At 40.4% G+C, this 17,989-nt stretch overlaps 1 protein-coding gene across 2 annotated transcripts in view; it reads right to left on the bottom strand.

Moving 5' to 3' along the window:
* cadpsa (Ca2+-dependent activator protein for secretion a) overlaps nucleotides 1-17,989 on the bottom strand; it is a 198,649-nt gene that overhangs the window by 17,489 nt on the left and 163,171 nt on the right. The gene's annotated exons all lie outside the window — the stretch shown is intronic.

The raw sequence follows: 17,989 nt of genomic DNA, 5'->3' as shown, positions 1-17,989 counted from the left end.
GGAGCATTATTGTCTCTGATGTAGTCAGACTGATAAACTGATTCAAATAAAGCCAAACAGTAGACACAGCTGTGCACAATGTAACTCAGTAAATAAACAACTTAACTCAGTAATATTTATAATTGTGAGTTATATAAATGACTTGTGTGGGAATTCTACATCTTGTTGTCTGAGCTGTCCAAAACTGATCTGGAATCTTTCCAGACTGATACTGACACAAGACAGTAGTTTGTTTTTCCTTTTTTGGAATACACGTGCACACTGATATTTCACTAAGTTAGTGACCTTTTACAGTGAAATGCGTTATTTTCATTTCATTTCTCTCATGTTTACACCCTACCCCTCATCCTGTATGTCTCCTGTGTTCTAATAACACACTGCTGGTTCAGTAAATTCAGATTGCTTTAGTTCTGCCTTTCTCTACCTAAAGTCAGTGCAGTTCAGGTCCATTCAGCTGCTGAACAACTATGAGGCAGCGTGTGGAGCAGCAGGACTGATTGATATGTTTGTGTATGTATTCATGTATTTTATATCTGTGATTATATTTTTCTTGGTAAAAGCAGAGTCACAGACAGCAGGATGAAGTAGCTGCAGCTGAGATACCTGCTCAGCCTTCTCATCATCATCACCTCTGACCTTCAGCAGTGGCCTTCACTCAGGCCTCTAATCCTGCAGGTCTGAGGGCTCCAGGATGAGGATAGCACATTGGGTCAGTACATAGTTTCAGTCCAGCATCATGCTTCATCCACAGCTGATCTGTACTGATGAGTGCCAATAATCTCACTGGGTTGTGCATATTTTCTTTACAGTCACCAGAGAACCAGCCTGATCTGAACTGAAAGGTTCTCTGTGCTCACAGCGAATGGATATATCTATACCTCTGTGACATCATCAGGAGATCTGGACCAATCGACCTGATGCTGCTTGTCAAGTAAATATGCACTTGTGTTTATTTCATAGTGCAATGTTATTATATGTAAGTTGTTTTTAGTTAAGTAATGTTTATTTTGCTTGTCTGTGTTTTGTCTTGTCTGTTAGCGGTGCTGTGAAAGAAGATTCTCTGAAATGAACAATATAATAACACCACTACAGCCACAACTACAAACCAACAAAGTCTCAGCACTGATGTTCATTTCTTTTGTTTGGCCTCCTTTGGACCAGTGGGATCCATAAAAATGTGTCAAGAAATGGATCCTTAAAAGAAGGTCAGCTGGTGACATAGGCTGTCCACAAAGAAAACAAGTCCACAGGAGCTCACAGTACAAATCAATTTGGGAGTTATTTTGAGGTGAGTCATTTTCCCCCGCTGCACCGCTACGCCGGATCTTAGGGTTCCCCCACCTGCCAAATCCCACTTTAACCCCTGGGTGTAACACTGAGTTATTATTTTCTGCTTTAGAACATAACCACAGTAGAACTCTTGCTCTTGTTAGCTTTCAACTCATTCACACATGCTCTCTTTCTCCTGCTCTTTTTTAAACAACTCGAGAAGCAGTCAACATAAGTTATATTAATGATATATTTATATGTATATTAATGTACATCAAGAAATGTACAATCCGAGATGTTGTATTGATACTATGGCACCAATTACATCTTTATTTTGAAAATGAAGCTGGATAGTTGAAGCAGCTGGGGTGTGTATAACCAGTCAACAACATTCAGCCCTACAAACTCTGCCCCCATAGCTCCTGATCCATCAGAAACCATCAGAAAGTAGTTTTCCCAGAGTACTGTAACTGTAACTACTATAGCAGAAAATGTAACTATCTAACAATTTTTAAACGCAGTTCCTAGTTCCTCTGGCTGAAATGCAGGTGAAGTTCCTGAGTTCCTCAAAAGGTTCTTTGTCCCCTGAAAAAGTTCATGTGGTGGAAACACCCTATTAGTTTAGACTCTGGTTCCTCTGATTTTATTGTTTGATTAGAATGAGTGGACTCAGTGGATTGTCCTGGTCAGATAAAATAAACAGAATCAAATTGAATTGCAGGCAAGTTTCTCTAATGGTTCCTTAGAAAATGTCCTGAGGTGGAAATTGGCCTTGATTCTAATGTTTTGAGCTTGTAGTGTCTTAATACTGGACTTAAAAATGGCATTTTGACCAGCTGCTTTTCATTCACTATTCTGCACTGTTTTTAAGTTGAAATTGGCAGTAGTATTACCGGCACTCATATTTTATCAATTAACAGTAAGACAATATCATTTGAAAAAGTAAAGAGGGTACTTTTTAAATCCTGCTCATTTTATATTTGTACATCAGTTTCTTCTATACTGACTGGCAAATTGGTGCAATGTCAACACATTGTAATCTTGAAATATATTGCATGGGTGTAACTCCCATGGGTTCTGCCATTTAAAAAAATGTCAAAACCTGTGCACCCAGAGCCAGCCAACTTACACTTTCAGTAAATATCACAACAGCACTTCATTCATGGTAAACATGCTGAACATGACTGTCTGAAATCACTACTTCTCATTGAATTATTTTGCTGCTCTAATTCTGATCACTATTCACCTGTTGCCAGGTAAGCCTTCAGAGGGAAACATCCTCTTGGACAATGCAGTTAACATGAGCAACAAAAAATAGAACCGCACCATCCAGACAAAATCAAAATTCGATCAACTGTGAATCCAACACAACATCAGTATCAAAGATGGACACAACTCATACAAAGAGGAGTGGGAGAGAAAGTAGATTTAACATACACATCAGTCTCCATAAGAACATCCAGCTCTCACTCTTACCTTGATCATTTTTAACAATTCACATTGCAAAGTCATACATTATAATACCCATTGAACTTGCAGCATTCTGGCTTCATATAGCCACATATCCATATAAAGCAGTGTGGTTTTAAAGTTCACAGTTTTACATATCACATAAATACATGTACAACGCCCAGATTGTTTATAGAGAAAAGTGCGTGAAAGGGGTTAAAAAGACATGCATCTGTACACACACACACACACACACACTTGCAAAACCCCCAAAAAGCCAACCGATTTGTTAGGTCAGAGGCCCTCCTTTGTGAAGCTGCTCAGGAGCTTTTGTGCTGCTGAGAGCCAGGAATGTTGGAGCTGAGGAGGGGCCTCACCACAGGAGGTACACAGGGATTACAAGCAACCTGGGACTCTGCCTCTTTCTGCCTCTGCTGCTGCTCCTGTGTTTATGTGTGTATGTGTGTACGTTTAAAATTTGGGGCTGAGGAAGGAACCTTAATACTTGTTAAGTACTGACTGGATTATGTCAGGAGAGTATTAAAGAGTGTCAAGATGTGAAAGTTGGCATTAAATGCTTGGTCAGATTTTCAAGTACTAACTAATTTAAATGAACATTTTGTTAGTTTTGTTGTGTATCTCATTACATTAAGACAACATTAATCACTTGAGAATTGGGCTTATTTGATTAGATTAAAAAGTTGTAAATAAAAGTGTGTATACTTGCCTTAAAATGTAAGGTATTGAACAAAAGTGATTTACTATTGAAAACAAGATATCATTTTGGCACCAGTATTGAAAAAAATGTTAAAAGTAACCAGCCTCTTTTGTTTAGAAAATAGTTCCTATGATGAGAAAACATGCTGACATTTAGCTTATTTTTAAATGTGTATCTGAAGTTAAGGATTCATGTTTAGGGCAGAAATTTGAATAAGGATTGTGTTTTTGGTTTCGTTAAGGGTTAAAGTTATCAAGGGTTAAGATCACAGTTAGGAGTTAAGTGATTACAGTTAATAAAAGTCCTCACATGTTGAAGAGGAAGCGCAGGTTGTTCATTCCCTGATTGTGTTGTCAACCAAATTACATTCCACGCTCAGAAAGTAGCACTGGATAATGCACTATTAGTATGCTAATGACTTTGGATCTACAGTAGACTCACTAATCCTTAGGACATGATAGAAAAGAACTAGTTCATATCACACTCTGTCTGACCACATTGGAAGGCAAAATTGTTCGGTTTTTCCAAAGGCCACACTCGAAGGTGGAGTGAAAAGCCGGCTGTCATAGAGACAGGGGAGACGTGATCATCTTCATATATGGGGATAACTGTGACATTTTCAGACTCCTTTGTCCATTTTCATACAATTCAGTTGCACTCCTTTGTACATGCTAAAAGTGACAGAAATGGTTGTGTAACAAATGAAAAGGAGAACTAGAGAGAGAAGTTCAAATCCTGCTTACTTTCTCACTTTGCACAGCTGACCAATCACGGCGTGAAGTAGGTCTAAGTGTCAGATTGTCAGTCTCAGAGAGTTACAGTGATTCCAGTTTTGCCATCAGAAAGGTGTAGGGAGAGAGGTTTCTGAAGACATTCAACCATCTGACAAACACTTCTGATTGAAGCTCAGTGAAGTGTGAATAGAGGAATCAGCCAAGATTCAGGCCATATCCTAAATGATGAGGATAGCCTAAATGTGAAAACCTGTTCTTCTGTTCACTTTTCAAATCATTAAATGACATAACTAGGGCTGGCTGTTGAACCTCAGTACTGTTTGAGTCTAAACTGAAGCGTGTTCATCTCATTGAGTATGAAAAAGTGTTAAGTATTGAAGTGGCATGGGGAGTGTTTTGACAAACATGGCTGGTTTCTCTGCTTGGTCTCAGCAGGGTAAAGCTATGCTCTGTTTCCTCTGACTCCCTCTGTGACCACTTATTTAGTGTTTCAATGAAATAGTGTAAACAGTGATTTGACTGCTAACCAAGGCTAACACTGCACTGCTGCACTGAAATCACTACTGTGGTTGTCGGACAACAGTAACAGAAAAATATCTAAAGGTAACACCGTTATTGCGCCAGTGGTCTATATATACTGACTTGACAAAGGGGGTCTTGACTGCAGTTCTGTACAAAGTCAATGGATGTTTGTATATTTTTTCTTTTGTAGAGAGATATGTAAGACAAGAAACAGATGCCTCATCACCTTCATGTATGACCAATTGCCACCAATGAGTTCACATAAAAGTGAAATGCATAAATGTAAAGCCCATATTAAAAAATACATTCATGGTCTTATTGGCAGTTTAATTACTGTTAAATACAAATAGATAATCATAAGTAATGGCTATTGATTGGCATACCCTTTTTCATGGTCATGCAACCATTTAGCTGACCACTTGGTGTGGATGTCTGATCTCCTACACAAGAGACATTAGAAGTCTGTATTGTTATTGCTACACTAATGCTATATCCACACTAATACGTTTTTTGTTTTAAAACACATAACTTTTGCTACATTTACACCAAGTGTCTGAACCCTTAAAACAGAGACTTTTGAAAAGGCTGCTGACCCTGTTTTAGTTTGAAAACTCTGGGATTGCATTTTAGCCTGGACAGGTGGAAATGGAGGCCTTTGAAAACGATGACACAGGCACCCATGTTCGCTTCCTGATTGGGTCTTATCAGTCACGACTTACAGTCATGTCATCTGTTACTTTCAGTAACAATTCCACCTTGACATCGGTCCAAACAAAGACACACAGTAACACATTTAAAAACGCCATTTTAAAATGAAAACGTATTAGTGTTGGACGTAGCCTAAGGCCATGTATGTAAGCTGTGTGTGTGTGTGTGTGTGTGTGAGAGAGAGAGACAGGGAGAGAGAGAGAGAGAGAGAGAGAGACAGCATGTCCTGCTGAGACCCAGCTGTGTCTGCAATTAGCAGGAGGCATGGAATGATGATTGCTGGTGCGGCAACACTAATACCAAGTGACAGGTTTCCTTGTGAAGGAGAAGGAAGGCCGCTGACTGCCATAAAGCAACACTACTTTTTCTTTCAAACACACATGCTTATACTGGTATACACACACAGCCCATATATGCATACACACAGACAATGAAACAAATAAGGATAAGGTTTGGTGGGGGTGGGGGCTTTAAATCTGACTGCAAGACATTATGCACTTTGGACAATGGGTTTGTCTAATCCTACCTGCTCTGCTTTTCAGAGCCCACCGCTGGCCTATTCTAGTCCTGCCCACCAGCTCATCAGAGAGGGCCCATTGATGAAGACTCTCAATTACCATAGTAACTCACACAGTAGGTAGGAAGTCCCCCCAACCCCCCAAACCCAATCTCAGCACCAGCACCACCAGGCCCCCATTCTGCCAGCTCCATGCTCACCTTGTCACAATGAACAACAGAAAAGCTCTGTGGTGGACAATAAAAAAAGAAAAAAAGCCGCCAGCTCCAGGCCCTGAGAAAAGTGAGCCATTCTACTTACAAAGAGCCGCTTAGGGGTGGATTGAGGGAAGGAAAAAGAGGGCTAAAACACTTGTGGGCTCATGGAACTCTATAGGGGGAGCGAAAATGGAATAAGCCAGCAAGCACTTGAGGGTCCCGCCAAGCACCTGAATGGGATAGAGGGGTGGAGCGCCAGAGGGGGGTCTGGGGAAGGTGAATGGCCTTCTTTTTGGGTCCAATTTGTCTCTTTTCACCCTGCTCGCCCTGCTCCGACTCTGACAGATGTACAAAGAGGGAGCGGCGCTGGGCCACTCATCCACATACGCCCGTGAGCAGCTGTCACTTTTGTAAGACAAGTTAATCAAACAAATGCCACCGTACCTCCCTTTTTAACAAGGCGGAGAGAAAGAGGGATGGAAGGGGGCTGTAAAAGGGTGATAGAGACCCGAGAGATGACATGTGTGTCCTCGATCAATTCACCGCACCAGCCCATCAATAAACCAGCAGGACCTGACAAAGGAGAAGTTTCCATTAAACTTGTATTTCCCTCCTCTCGGGATGACCATGGCTTTAGTGTCCTTAGCTGTTTCCTCCTGGCAACACGGCGCTGGGAATGCTCACAGAAGATTTAGACCCAAAAGAAACGAAGGAGGGAAACAAAATGCTCTCTCCCAGTAATTATTAAGGACTCTAAGCTGCTTACAGACTTCATTAAATGGAGGTGAAACCTTTTCAGAACATGTTTTGAACAGTCACACAGTCAATCTAACCTATCCCGCTTTGCTGGTCTTTTTTTATTATTGTGACCTACGACTACGGCCATTATTTTCCTCCCTATTGGTTTGTGTAATCCTTTTACAGTTACTTTACTTCAACCTAAAAGAGATTACTGACTGGCATGAAAAACAAGAGGACATCAATGCAGTATTGCAGTCATATTGTTGTGGATAAAGGGTGAAAGACATCTGGTCATTGTCTCTCAGAAACAGAAAACTGAAAGAGTGAATGCTACAGAAAAACATTGCAGAGAAAAACTGCAGCTACAATGTTGGTTGATGTAATAGGTTCTAGTTTTCTTATTGGGTATCAGTATCATGTTTTATGTCATTTTACAAAATTCTGTTGTCCAAATGAATGTCTCAAAGCAATTTATAATCAACAATTGTCAAAAAAATGTGTTCAAGATTTTGTTTTAACTTTGTGAAGAATTAATTTGTAGTTGGTAGTTTTGCATTTGCTATCTTGTTATTTAGGCTACAGCTAAGGATCGTTGTGGTTGTTTAAATTTTTCTTTGTTGATGAATCATTTAGTCTATAAAATGTCAGAATATGCCCATCAGAAGTTCCCAAAATCCAAATCTTCTCAATTTTGAAGTTGGAACAGATTAGTTTAGTACTTTTATAAAGCAAAAATACAACTCATCCATCATCAAGATTTTTGGTGACTCATTTTTTATTTTATATTACAGTTGATCAATTAATCAACTAATCTATTGAGTTGCAATCAAGATATATATCGATAGCAGACAATTAGTCTAATTAATATCCTTATACTGATTTCAATCATATCACCCAACCCCTTAAAAATCAGTTTTGATCAAAATCTTTTGATCAAAACTGATTTTCCAACTTTATTAAATTTGTTAAAATCAGTTTTGAAAACTTAACTGTTTTGATCAAAACTGAACTTTATTAAATTTTTATTTATAACCTTATGGATAGGAAGTTGTGTCAATTATGATTCCATGTTATCAGTGAAAACTATTATTAAAAAATTTGATAAATAACTTTTTCCATGATGGAACTTAAAAAAAAACAAACAGACAAAACAAAACAAAGATGTCTTCTTTATTTTATCCTCATAAACGAGTCATTTGAGCAGAATAATGCATCTGACAGGCTGAGGGAGTTAAGTTTGCGTGTTGCCTGGGCTCAGTGTTGATTAAATTGTTCACTTGGCATGGCTGTGAGGCCGGCAGTTCGTGACCGGAGCCGGCAAAGTGGTGAAGCGTCCCCGGACAGCCAAGTGGTATGACGGCAGCTCCATCGCTCGCTAGTCTTCTGGCATTCTCTGTCACCACTACAACCCCCCAACACACCCACCCATCCATAAAACCCACCCGCCGTGACCGAAGTACAACGGCGGCAACGTCAACAATCTTAAATCCCCCAATCTGCAGCTCAATCTGACCCCTGCCCTCGCTCCGCTCCGTCACAGCCGTCCAGCAGTTGGTAAGCAGAGCGAGACGGGAGGAGCAGCAGCGATTAAAAAGCGCTTTAACTTTCGTCACACAGAAGTGCAATTTCGCCACGCCTGTGAATCTGATAACTATCCAAGGTCAACGGAAATACTTCAAATCAATCAATGAGCCGCACTCCTAATCCCCTCCGGGCAAAGGCAGATTAAGTGTATAATTGACCTGTGTAATCCCTGTATCTGCAACTCCAGCCCCGGGGGGAGGGATGGAGAAAGGGGGAGGTGGCTCCGTAACTCACAGGCTCTACAGCACCATCTCTGTCCTCCTCTTCCTTTCTTCCCCTTTTCCCCCGCCTCCAACCTGGCTAGCATGTTTGTTGCCTTGAGCTGGGTACAGGGGGAGTGTCATGTAGTGTGTCATGAAGCTGTGGTGTATCAGTGCAGGGCTGGATTTGGCTCAGGCTAAAGACATGGCTTTTTTTAATCAATGATCCCCAGGCTGCGCCGTGCTAAGTCCCCCCTCCAGTATCATTTAAGCACATCTGTTTAAATCCAGGCCTCTTCAGCCACTCTTTCAAGAACTAAACCAGAGAGGGTTAGGGGGGGAAAGGGAAGGGGGGACCAAATTAATTTCTCCCTATTCCCCACACAAACACACAGGTCATTTTCAACACACTTGGTGGCCAAGAGTGTCCAGTGTTCTGACACTTAATAAAACACATGCAAATAGACAAAACACAAGCAAATAAACAATCTTTACCAATCCGACAACATGTATGCATCATAAATAAAAGTTTACGAAGGCAACTCTGATGAACCCACTGGTAAATAGTAAGACTGATGCTAGATGCAAGATTCAATAAATTGTTTATTGTCTGAATATATTCTTCAGCTCATGAAAACAACAAAATTGGACATAATAATCATCAGGTTAGAGGTTGGGTTAAAGACATGCATAGCTGGTTACTCCACGTCTCATAAGTTTTGATACCTTTCATCAATTCATCCATCTGTCCCTCCATGTCCCACCACTTATATGGTTCGAGGTTGTGGTGGCATCAGGCTAAGCATGGTAGGCCATACAACATTCTCCCTAGCCACATCCTCAAGCTCTTACTGGGTGATCCCAAGGCATTCACAGGTCAGATGGGATATGTAATCCCTGCAGGGTGTTTTGGGTCTGCCGCAGGGTTTCCACCCAGGAGGGCAGCTTTATCAGATGCCCTGACTATCTCAATCTGGCTTCTTTAAACATTAAGGAACAGAGGTTTCACTCCAAGCTCCTGAAACTAATTTCAGCCAAGAGTATAGATCAACCAGTACATCAAGCACTATGCTTTCAGGCGTTGCTCGCTCCTCACCATGAGTGAAGTACACAGTCTGGTGCAGCATCCTGATGACTGCTGATGTGGCACCACCCAGTCTGTTGATCTCTCGTTTCATCTTCTGACTTGTGAACAAGACCTGAAAATACTTGAACTCTAACTACTTCACTTGGGGCCATAATTCACTCGAACCAATTCAATTGCATAATTGCAATCCCGAGGCCATCATAGTGGTTACTCCACCTTGACTGTGCTTAGAGATTCTGTCCATGAAAATCACTGAGGTGGTAACAAGGCACAGCCCTGCAAGGTGAAACCAAATGCCCACTGACAATGCATCTGATTTCCTGTCGAGAATATGGACAAGATGTCACTCACTCTCATGTAGCTATACAGGGACCGGTACTCCATACTCCTGCAGTACCCCCAACAAGATACTTCGAGGGACAGGGTAAGCCTTCTTGAGGTTTACAAAACCTATATGTAAACTAGATGAGCAAACCACCATGACCAGTATCCAGTATCCTTGCTGATAAAGTGCAGGGTCATTGTTCCACGACCTGGATGGAATCCACATTGCTCCTCCTGAATTTGAGTATCCTTTCCACCACCCTGGCATAAGGTGTACCCACTCTGGAGAGTGTTTTCGAAGAAGCTGTTTTCAGTGGGGGAGAATGCTATCTTAGTGTGGGTGCAAAATGTTTTCAGAACTATCGGTTTAATATGCACATGACCTGAGGCAGCCACAGGTCAGAAAATAAAAGCAACTTCATGACAGCCTCCTCTATGCAGGGGATTTTCATGTAAGTTTAATCATGATGCCACAGACACCTGCCCTCAGAGCAATTTTCACAACAACAGAAAATGAAATATAACAATTCCATGATTGGATTGCTGGCCAGGATTGTGTTAGTAAAATGGCATAAAGTAAATCTGATTTAAACACCAAAAAAGTAACATGTTTCTAGCAAAAATAAAGATTTTTTTTCCAGTACAACTGCAAGTGGGTCAAATATCAATTAAGAATGTCTTGCTCCAACAAGCCCCCCTACCCGCCAATCTATGTCATAACATGGGTATTAGCACTTCTTAATATGTCTCAGATTATGATTCATTTCTTGAGACGCTGTTGTTTGTTTAACATTATCAGCATTAGACCACATATGGGCCTGTCTGCTGTCACTCTAGACGTCAAATTATGAGTGTTGACACATATTTAGATATTAAGAGGCCATAGTGGAATAATCTGCTTACTGTGGCTGATATTAGAAGGCGTCTTGGGATAAATGTATGTCATAACCCCAATTAAAATGACATATAACCTAAGGCTTACTGTCCCTGGATGAAATCCCAGCCAAACATGTTTAAGAAACCAAAATCGCTTTGAGGCACATGGAAAGTGTCTCCACTGAACTTGTGTTCTGTCTCCTACCATTAACCTACAGTTTTATAAAGACAGTATCATATTCTATTCTATTCAGTTGGCTGTAACCGGACCGAACATGAAAAAACAGCGCTGTTCATCTTTAAATTTGGTGTGAAATGAAACATGCTTAAAGGACTTGATGTGTTGATGTGATTTAAAGTGGAATCTCTTTACAATCAACCATTATGGGATTGGGATACTTGATGGAGTTCTTCCATTCTACATTATGGCCCATTGAAAGATTTTAAGACTTTAATCTTGTCAATTGGCATAAAAAATGTGCCCTGGCAGGTCACCAAAACATCATAAAATGTCTTTCTAGTCTTGGATTAGCAAAATGGATTATACAGTATATGGTCAAGTGAAAATGGGAATTGGAATTGTTTGGGAATTGTTTGCCAAGTACTTTGTTGTCTTTGCAGCTGTTATTTTGCTCTGCTTTCTTCCCCTCTGTTTCTTTTTTATTTTTTTAAACAATTCTGCAAAAAAAAGTGTACCTGTTGTTTATGCTTCAATAAATCTGTATCTGAAGTCTTTTTATGCTTAATAGGTTCTTATTCTTGAATATGTATCAACTTGCTGAGTTGTTCAGACATCTAGAAACATTTTGACAAACTGATTTTCACTGGTGAAACAGGTGAAATTATCTCACCCCAATAAGAGTTGTCAGATTAAATAATAGACCAAAGTGGAATACTAACACTGCAAACTCTCCAAACGCAGGTCTAAAACTAAGTGGAATGTCAACCCATAAGCCATAAGATTTCTATGTAACAAGCCACCCTATTGTGAACATGTATGGAACATAGGTTGTAATCCTCACCAGTGGAAACGGACAAAACAGATAAATAAATGAAGTCTGCAGCCCACAAGGGGAGGGGAGGGGCTGCCTAACAAAGCAAAGATTAAGGGGAGTCCTCCCTGACCTTATTTTACGAAGACGGCACCCCCGCAACCAAGACACACACACACGCGCACACACTTACATACTGGGGTATCTGCTTTGGTGGCCTGTAACACTATAATTGTGAGGGTTCATGAACATTTGCTTTTAACTGGTCACTACTTCTATAGCATTTACTTCAGTGTCTTCTACAGCGCTACAATGACTACTTTTAAAAATATAATAGTATGAAATGGAGAGATAACTTGCTTATACTTGCTTTTCAGTGAAAATCAAACTCTTACACACTGTCAGATGGGAAATTTGTGTGTCCACAAAAGATGCAGTACTAACTATTTTTTGTCTTCAACATTATACACTTAAAGACTGTTTTTGAGATTCTCAAATGATTACCATTATATCAATCAATCAATCAATCAATCAATCAATCAATCAATCAATCAATTTTTATTTATATAGCGCCAAATCACAACAAAAGTCATCTCAGGGCACTTTTCACATAGAGCAGGTCAAGACCGTACTCTTTAATTTACAGAGACCCAACAATTCCCCCATGAGCACCATAACCAGAGATTGTGACCTGTCTACTAGGTCCCCACACCGGGACTTGAACTGGAGTCTTCCAGATCATAGACGACTGTGCTGACTACTGAGCTAAAACTTTACTCATCACCTCATTGCAGACAGACCTCTACCTATTTATACACCCATAACACAGAGAAAGCACACCGTATAACGTGTAGGGAAGAACTTCAAAGGTGATTATTGCTTTACACTTTTCATTTATTGCCTATTTTTTACAACCTAACTTTGTGGAAAGGAGAAGGGGAAGAACAGGTTATGGAGAGTCCCTTGGGAGCACTTCGTATGTGTCAGTAGCTCAGCTTTATCTCTGGCAAACACCCCAAACTCCAGGAGTGATGTCCAAATTAGGAAATGTGCGACACGTAGCAGGTTGATGTGACTCCCCTAGTTGAGACCTGCTGATAGACGTAACAGTGGAGCAGAGGAGAGAGACTGAGATAGTGATGTAACCAACCTGTGTGCTGGTATTTGACATCTTCATCTATCTTCTTCCTGAACACAAATCATTTTAAAAACATTTGTATGAAACAAATATTCGTAAAATTGCCGAATAAGGTATTTGTAGTCAGACACACTCCTACTGTCTACTCCCTAGGATTCATGTTTATGTGGCTCTAGCAGTTCTCTACTTCCATTATTGTATACTAAGAACAATAATAGTGTAGCGTCAACATTAGCACATGGTGCATCCACTATAGTTAATGGTTTATACAATGGAACTGAGACATAATGCAGGGCTAAGGGCATGCAAGTGAAAATAACTTCAGGTGAATGATAATCAGATAAATAATCAGAAAAATAACACAAAACAGCTTTGTCTATATACCTAGAGTCAAACACTAATGTTCCATCTTATATGTCACCATTGTTAACCAGATAAAAATACGAGAGAGAGAGAAATGGATAAAAAGGGTGGAGTGACAAGAAAAGCACAACAGAGCTGCAGAGAGCAGCCAGAGACACCTTCATCGGCCTCTGTGACGCCGCAGGGATAACTGATACAAAATGACAACAAAGAGAAGTCAGGGTGAGACAAATCCTGGCAGAAACGCTCTCGTGGAGGAAAAACGGATACATGGCAAAGCAACGGGTCAAGATGCAGCAACAAACTGCAAACATCCAGCACCGGACACCTCTCTGTCACCCTCTGTCAGGACCAACAGAGAGGAAGAGGATAGGAGACGGATTACACCCCAAGGCCTCCATTAAACACAATGGCACAGACAGATAGCTGCAACTGTATACACGTCTCCACTGTTCAGTCTTCAGAGACTAAACCATGAAAACGCACAGAGTCAGGATGAAGAGCTGACAGCTAAATCACATGTCCCTGTGTGCAGTACATGGCGCTGGAAATGACACATTGAAAACTGTGTATACATTTAATGAACTATGTGTTATTTAGACCTCACTTCCTGTTGCCCATAGGCAATACTACATAAGTGAAATAATAATGCAGCAATACATTCACCAGAGGGCAACTGACATGGATATACATTTTCTTGAATATTGGACATTGCATGTAGGAGATAACTATAACTTCTTGTGTCCACTATGTGGCGCTAGAGAACACCCAAAGTCATGTTGCTGTATATCATGTGTAGACCAGACCACGTAAGTTTTATGTAAATCGGATGATGTTTGTCATAAGGCTGACTTCCTGTTGTCAGTAGGTGGTGTTATGACTTTGACTCAATTGGCTCAAAGGCAGATTCTCTTTATGGCTATAATTCGGGTTCTCTGTATAAAAGAGGCTACTCACATGTGGATGCGTTCAGGCCTGGACTCTTATGAAGCATGAGAAATTTGTGGCAGATTGGACAATGTACATTTGAGTTACAACAACTTCCTGTTTAATTCCCAAAAATGTTTTGGGCAGAATTGATGGGCATGCCACATCAAGGGCATTCCATGAAACCTCAACTGCTCCAAAATAAGCATCACAAAGGTCTGTAGATGTCACCTAAGAAATTTCGCTAGGGTTAAATCTGTACGAGTTCGTTAAAGTACAACACCTGTGAATGGCTTCAAACTGCGCAAAAATTTCACAGTAAATTCAAAATGGCTGACTTCTTGTTGGGCTTAAGGTATGGCCCCATGAGGCTTTTTTTAAAGCCTGGAGATGTTACATCTGAATACCAAATTTCGTACATCTACATAAAATTTAAAGATGGGGGCTTTGACTTCTTTTCTAGGGGACGCTATCGAGCCATTCTGCCACACCCAAGCTCAAGATCATATCAGATATCAAGTTACGCCACTTCTGATGCATGTGCAAAGTTTCATGAGTTTTCAGGCACCTCTAGCACCTCAAAAATGCTAAGAGTTATTAGGGGGCGCTATAGATCAGACATGCCACGCCAAGCCCAATTGCAATATCAATTCAAAATATTTACTCACAAAACTTTGCACCTTGAACATAAGTGCAAAGTTTTGTGAGTTTTTGTGCATCCTAAAGGCCTCGAACATGTATTTGTAAAATGAAAATTGATGCACGAAATCCAAAACAGCTGACTTCCCAATCACTACAGAAATTTGCACTTTTCACCAGTTCTGTTCTGACATGTGTGCCAATTGTCGTAAATTTTCAAGCATCCCAAGCCCTTCAAAAATGCAATGGCACGGGGGAAAAATAATAACAATAACAATAATAATCTGCACAAAAACCACAGGTTCATCACACTTTCAGTGCCAGCATACTTTCGTGCTTGGGCCCTAATAAGAAACAACTGAAGGGAAACCCAAACTCTGGATAAAGCAAATTCCAAAAGTTCAACAAGAAGATATACGAGTATAGATGTCTTTTTCCTGATCTGTTAAGTTTCGAAAGGACGTAATTTTGGCTAAGATTCTGGGTCGAAGAAAACATGTTTGTGTGATCCTGTTTACTTGGATGTCAAAAGAAAGGGTGGGGGTAATCTTTGATTCCAGATTACAGTATCCTTTCTGCATAGTAGGGTGTTCCCCTTGGAAGGTATTTAGCTGAGGGGGTAAGCCAGCCAGATCCTGACACATCCTCTCTCGTGATCAATTAAATAACTAGATGACGGTCTAAACAAAAACACATCAAGAGATATGTCCAGTTTTGAAAATAGAGCAGAAAAGGTTCCCAGATCTTTTTTGTTGAGCCAAGAGAGGTATGCGTTACCGTTTGAGTTTGAGGTGTGCCATGACATATCACAGTCTTTTGACTTTGTACTGATGTTCTTTGAGAAATTTACAATGTAGGACAAAGTTCCCGCAAATGCTCAGTGGTGTCTGCCTTACACAGAACTACTCTCCTGAGACTGAAAACGTGATCACTGTTATTAGTCTTTGGAGCTGTTTCTAAACAAACTATAATCCCTGTGATGAAGGAACATGTCACCCTGTGCAGTGGTGTGGCTTATTGACCTGTTTTTAATAGTTTTTGGACAACAATAGAGGTTTATGGCACAGAGGAATAGGATATATCAGGCTTTGGATACACACACAATACTTGTTAGTAGATCAGTTCATTGATGGTTTGGATCCAAACATGAGATTTGTTGACAATAAGAAAAATAAAGAAAATTGCCAGCCATATCTTCTAAGTTGAACTTGTCAGCCAACATTTCCTTCAGGAGATGGTAGAGAGCAAAAACAAAGCTAAAAGAGAGCAAGTATTGGACTTACGTTCACCAGGTGGACAGAAACACACCTGCTGGTTGTGGAAATAAGCAACTATCTGGCTCTTTAGCTGCCAAATGCTCCTCTATGTTCACCAGCTAGTCTACAGCTAACTGTCTGTTTGCCGTTTGGTATTGAGCAGATAGTGTGCTGTGGCTTCTTAGAGCTTTTTCTTTGAAAACAGCTGCCTGCTGCTGCCGAAAGTGACACTATAGGAGCGCTGAGAGTGAATCAAAAGAGTAAAGTTGTAGCTGGACAGCTAAACAACGAGCTGAAACTCGCTATAAAGCTCTGTACAGCCGAGGGGAGCTGCAGAGTTGCTGATCATTATCTGTAGGTTTTTACACACTGTCAACTCATACATTGTTATTGAAAAACACATTGATAATAGCCGCTTCTCTCCTCTGGGACCATCCCGCATATGTCAGTCAGAAATTTAGAATCAATAACTGGACCACATAGATTTAAAAGGACATCAAAAAAACCTGTCCAAAAATCCTCCAGTCGTGGACAGAACCAAAACATCTGGCAATCATATTTGGTCCCTGTATTAATACATTTCAACTACTGCACCTGACTACTACTACTCTACTATGTGTCCAGTGTGTGTTGCACTCCCTTATGACAAAAAGATTGAGCTATGCCTTAAATGTACTGGCTCTGTCTTTTCACAGTAATCCACAACTCATTAACCTCTGAGTTTTAATTCTTCTTTTAAAAGTAGTTCATGAGACGACATGTTTGTAAGACCTGAAAAAGCCAATGCGTACAGAATCTGTGGTGGGTGGCTGCCTGTAAACATGGAGCTAAGCCATCTTACAAAGTGATCTTTTGTGCCTCTTTTTCAATTGATTAACTTTTGTTTGCTGACTCAGAAAGAGTGAGGATAATCCCTCCTGAAGATCAGCACACACTGCACACAAACACCATGAGACAAAGGAGCATAAATGGCGAGGAACAGAGAGAGAGAGAGAGAGAGAGAGAGATGCAGAAATACGAGAGTGACTTTGAAAAGAGAAGCAGAGATGATCCACAGAGAGCTGCAGCTCAATATGCAACTCATCCCACTGCAGGGATTGTTTTGGCACATTTTGGGGAGCAATCCTCCAGTTTGACCTAAGAGGAGGCTCAGCAGCAAGGCTTAGAGATTTACTGTTTTGCTGTTACTTGACCTCATCTCATGCAATGGAGGCAAACAGCGTCATGGGACTGTTACAAGTTGATTACAGCTTGAGTTGATTACAGTTTGTCAGCTATAGAGCAGGACACTGATGCATCAGTACAGTCACTTTCACAAAATGACTTGAAAATAGTGCTGGCACAAAATGAATGAACAAATCCAAAGTGCTGATTTATTTGTGGGTTCGATACGTATCGGGTCTGTACTGGTACATACTGTGTACACTTAGTTATATACTTGCACTCTAAAGTCTGACACTAACAAAAGCCTTATATAAAAGTTTTATATGTTACCTGATGAGCTGCCAGAGATCAAAACAGAATATATGTAATAATGTCATCCAATGTGGTATAAATGTGTTGTTTAAGGTTTTGGGTTAAAATAGTCTGTTGATATCTTCAAATAAATGAAAATGACAACAATAGAAAGAACTGTGGCTGTGTTGACCTCTATTCAGATTAAAGCTCACATGCAGGTTGAGTTATCAGTGATCACATGAATCTAATCATTTGGCTTTGGATCACTCTCCTGATAGGAGGGACTTTTT

This window comes from Thunnus thynnus, chromosome 4, assembly GCF_963924715.1.
Source record: "Thunnus thynnus chromosome 4, fThuThy2.1, whole genome shotgun sequence".
Lineage (NCBI taxonomy): Eukaryota > Metazoa > Chordata > Actinopteri > Scombriformes > Scombridae > Thunnus > Thunnus thynnus.
This window is presented reverse-complemented; position numbering and strand designations above follow the sequence as displayed.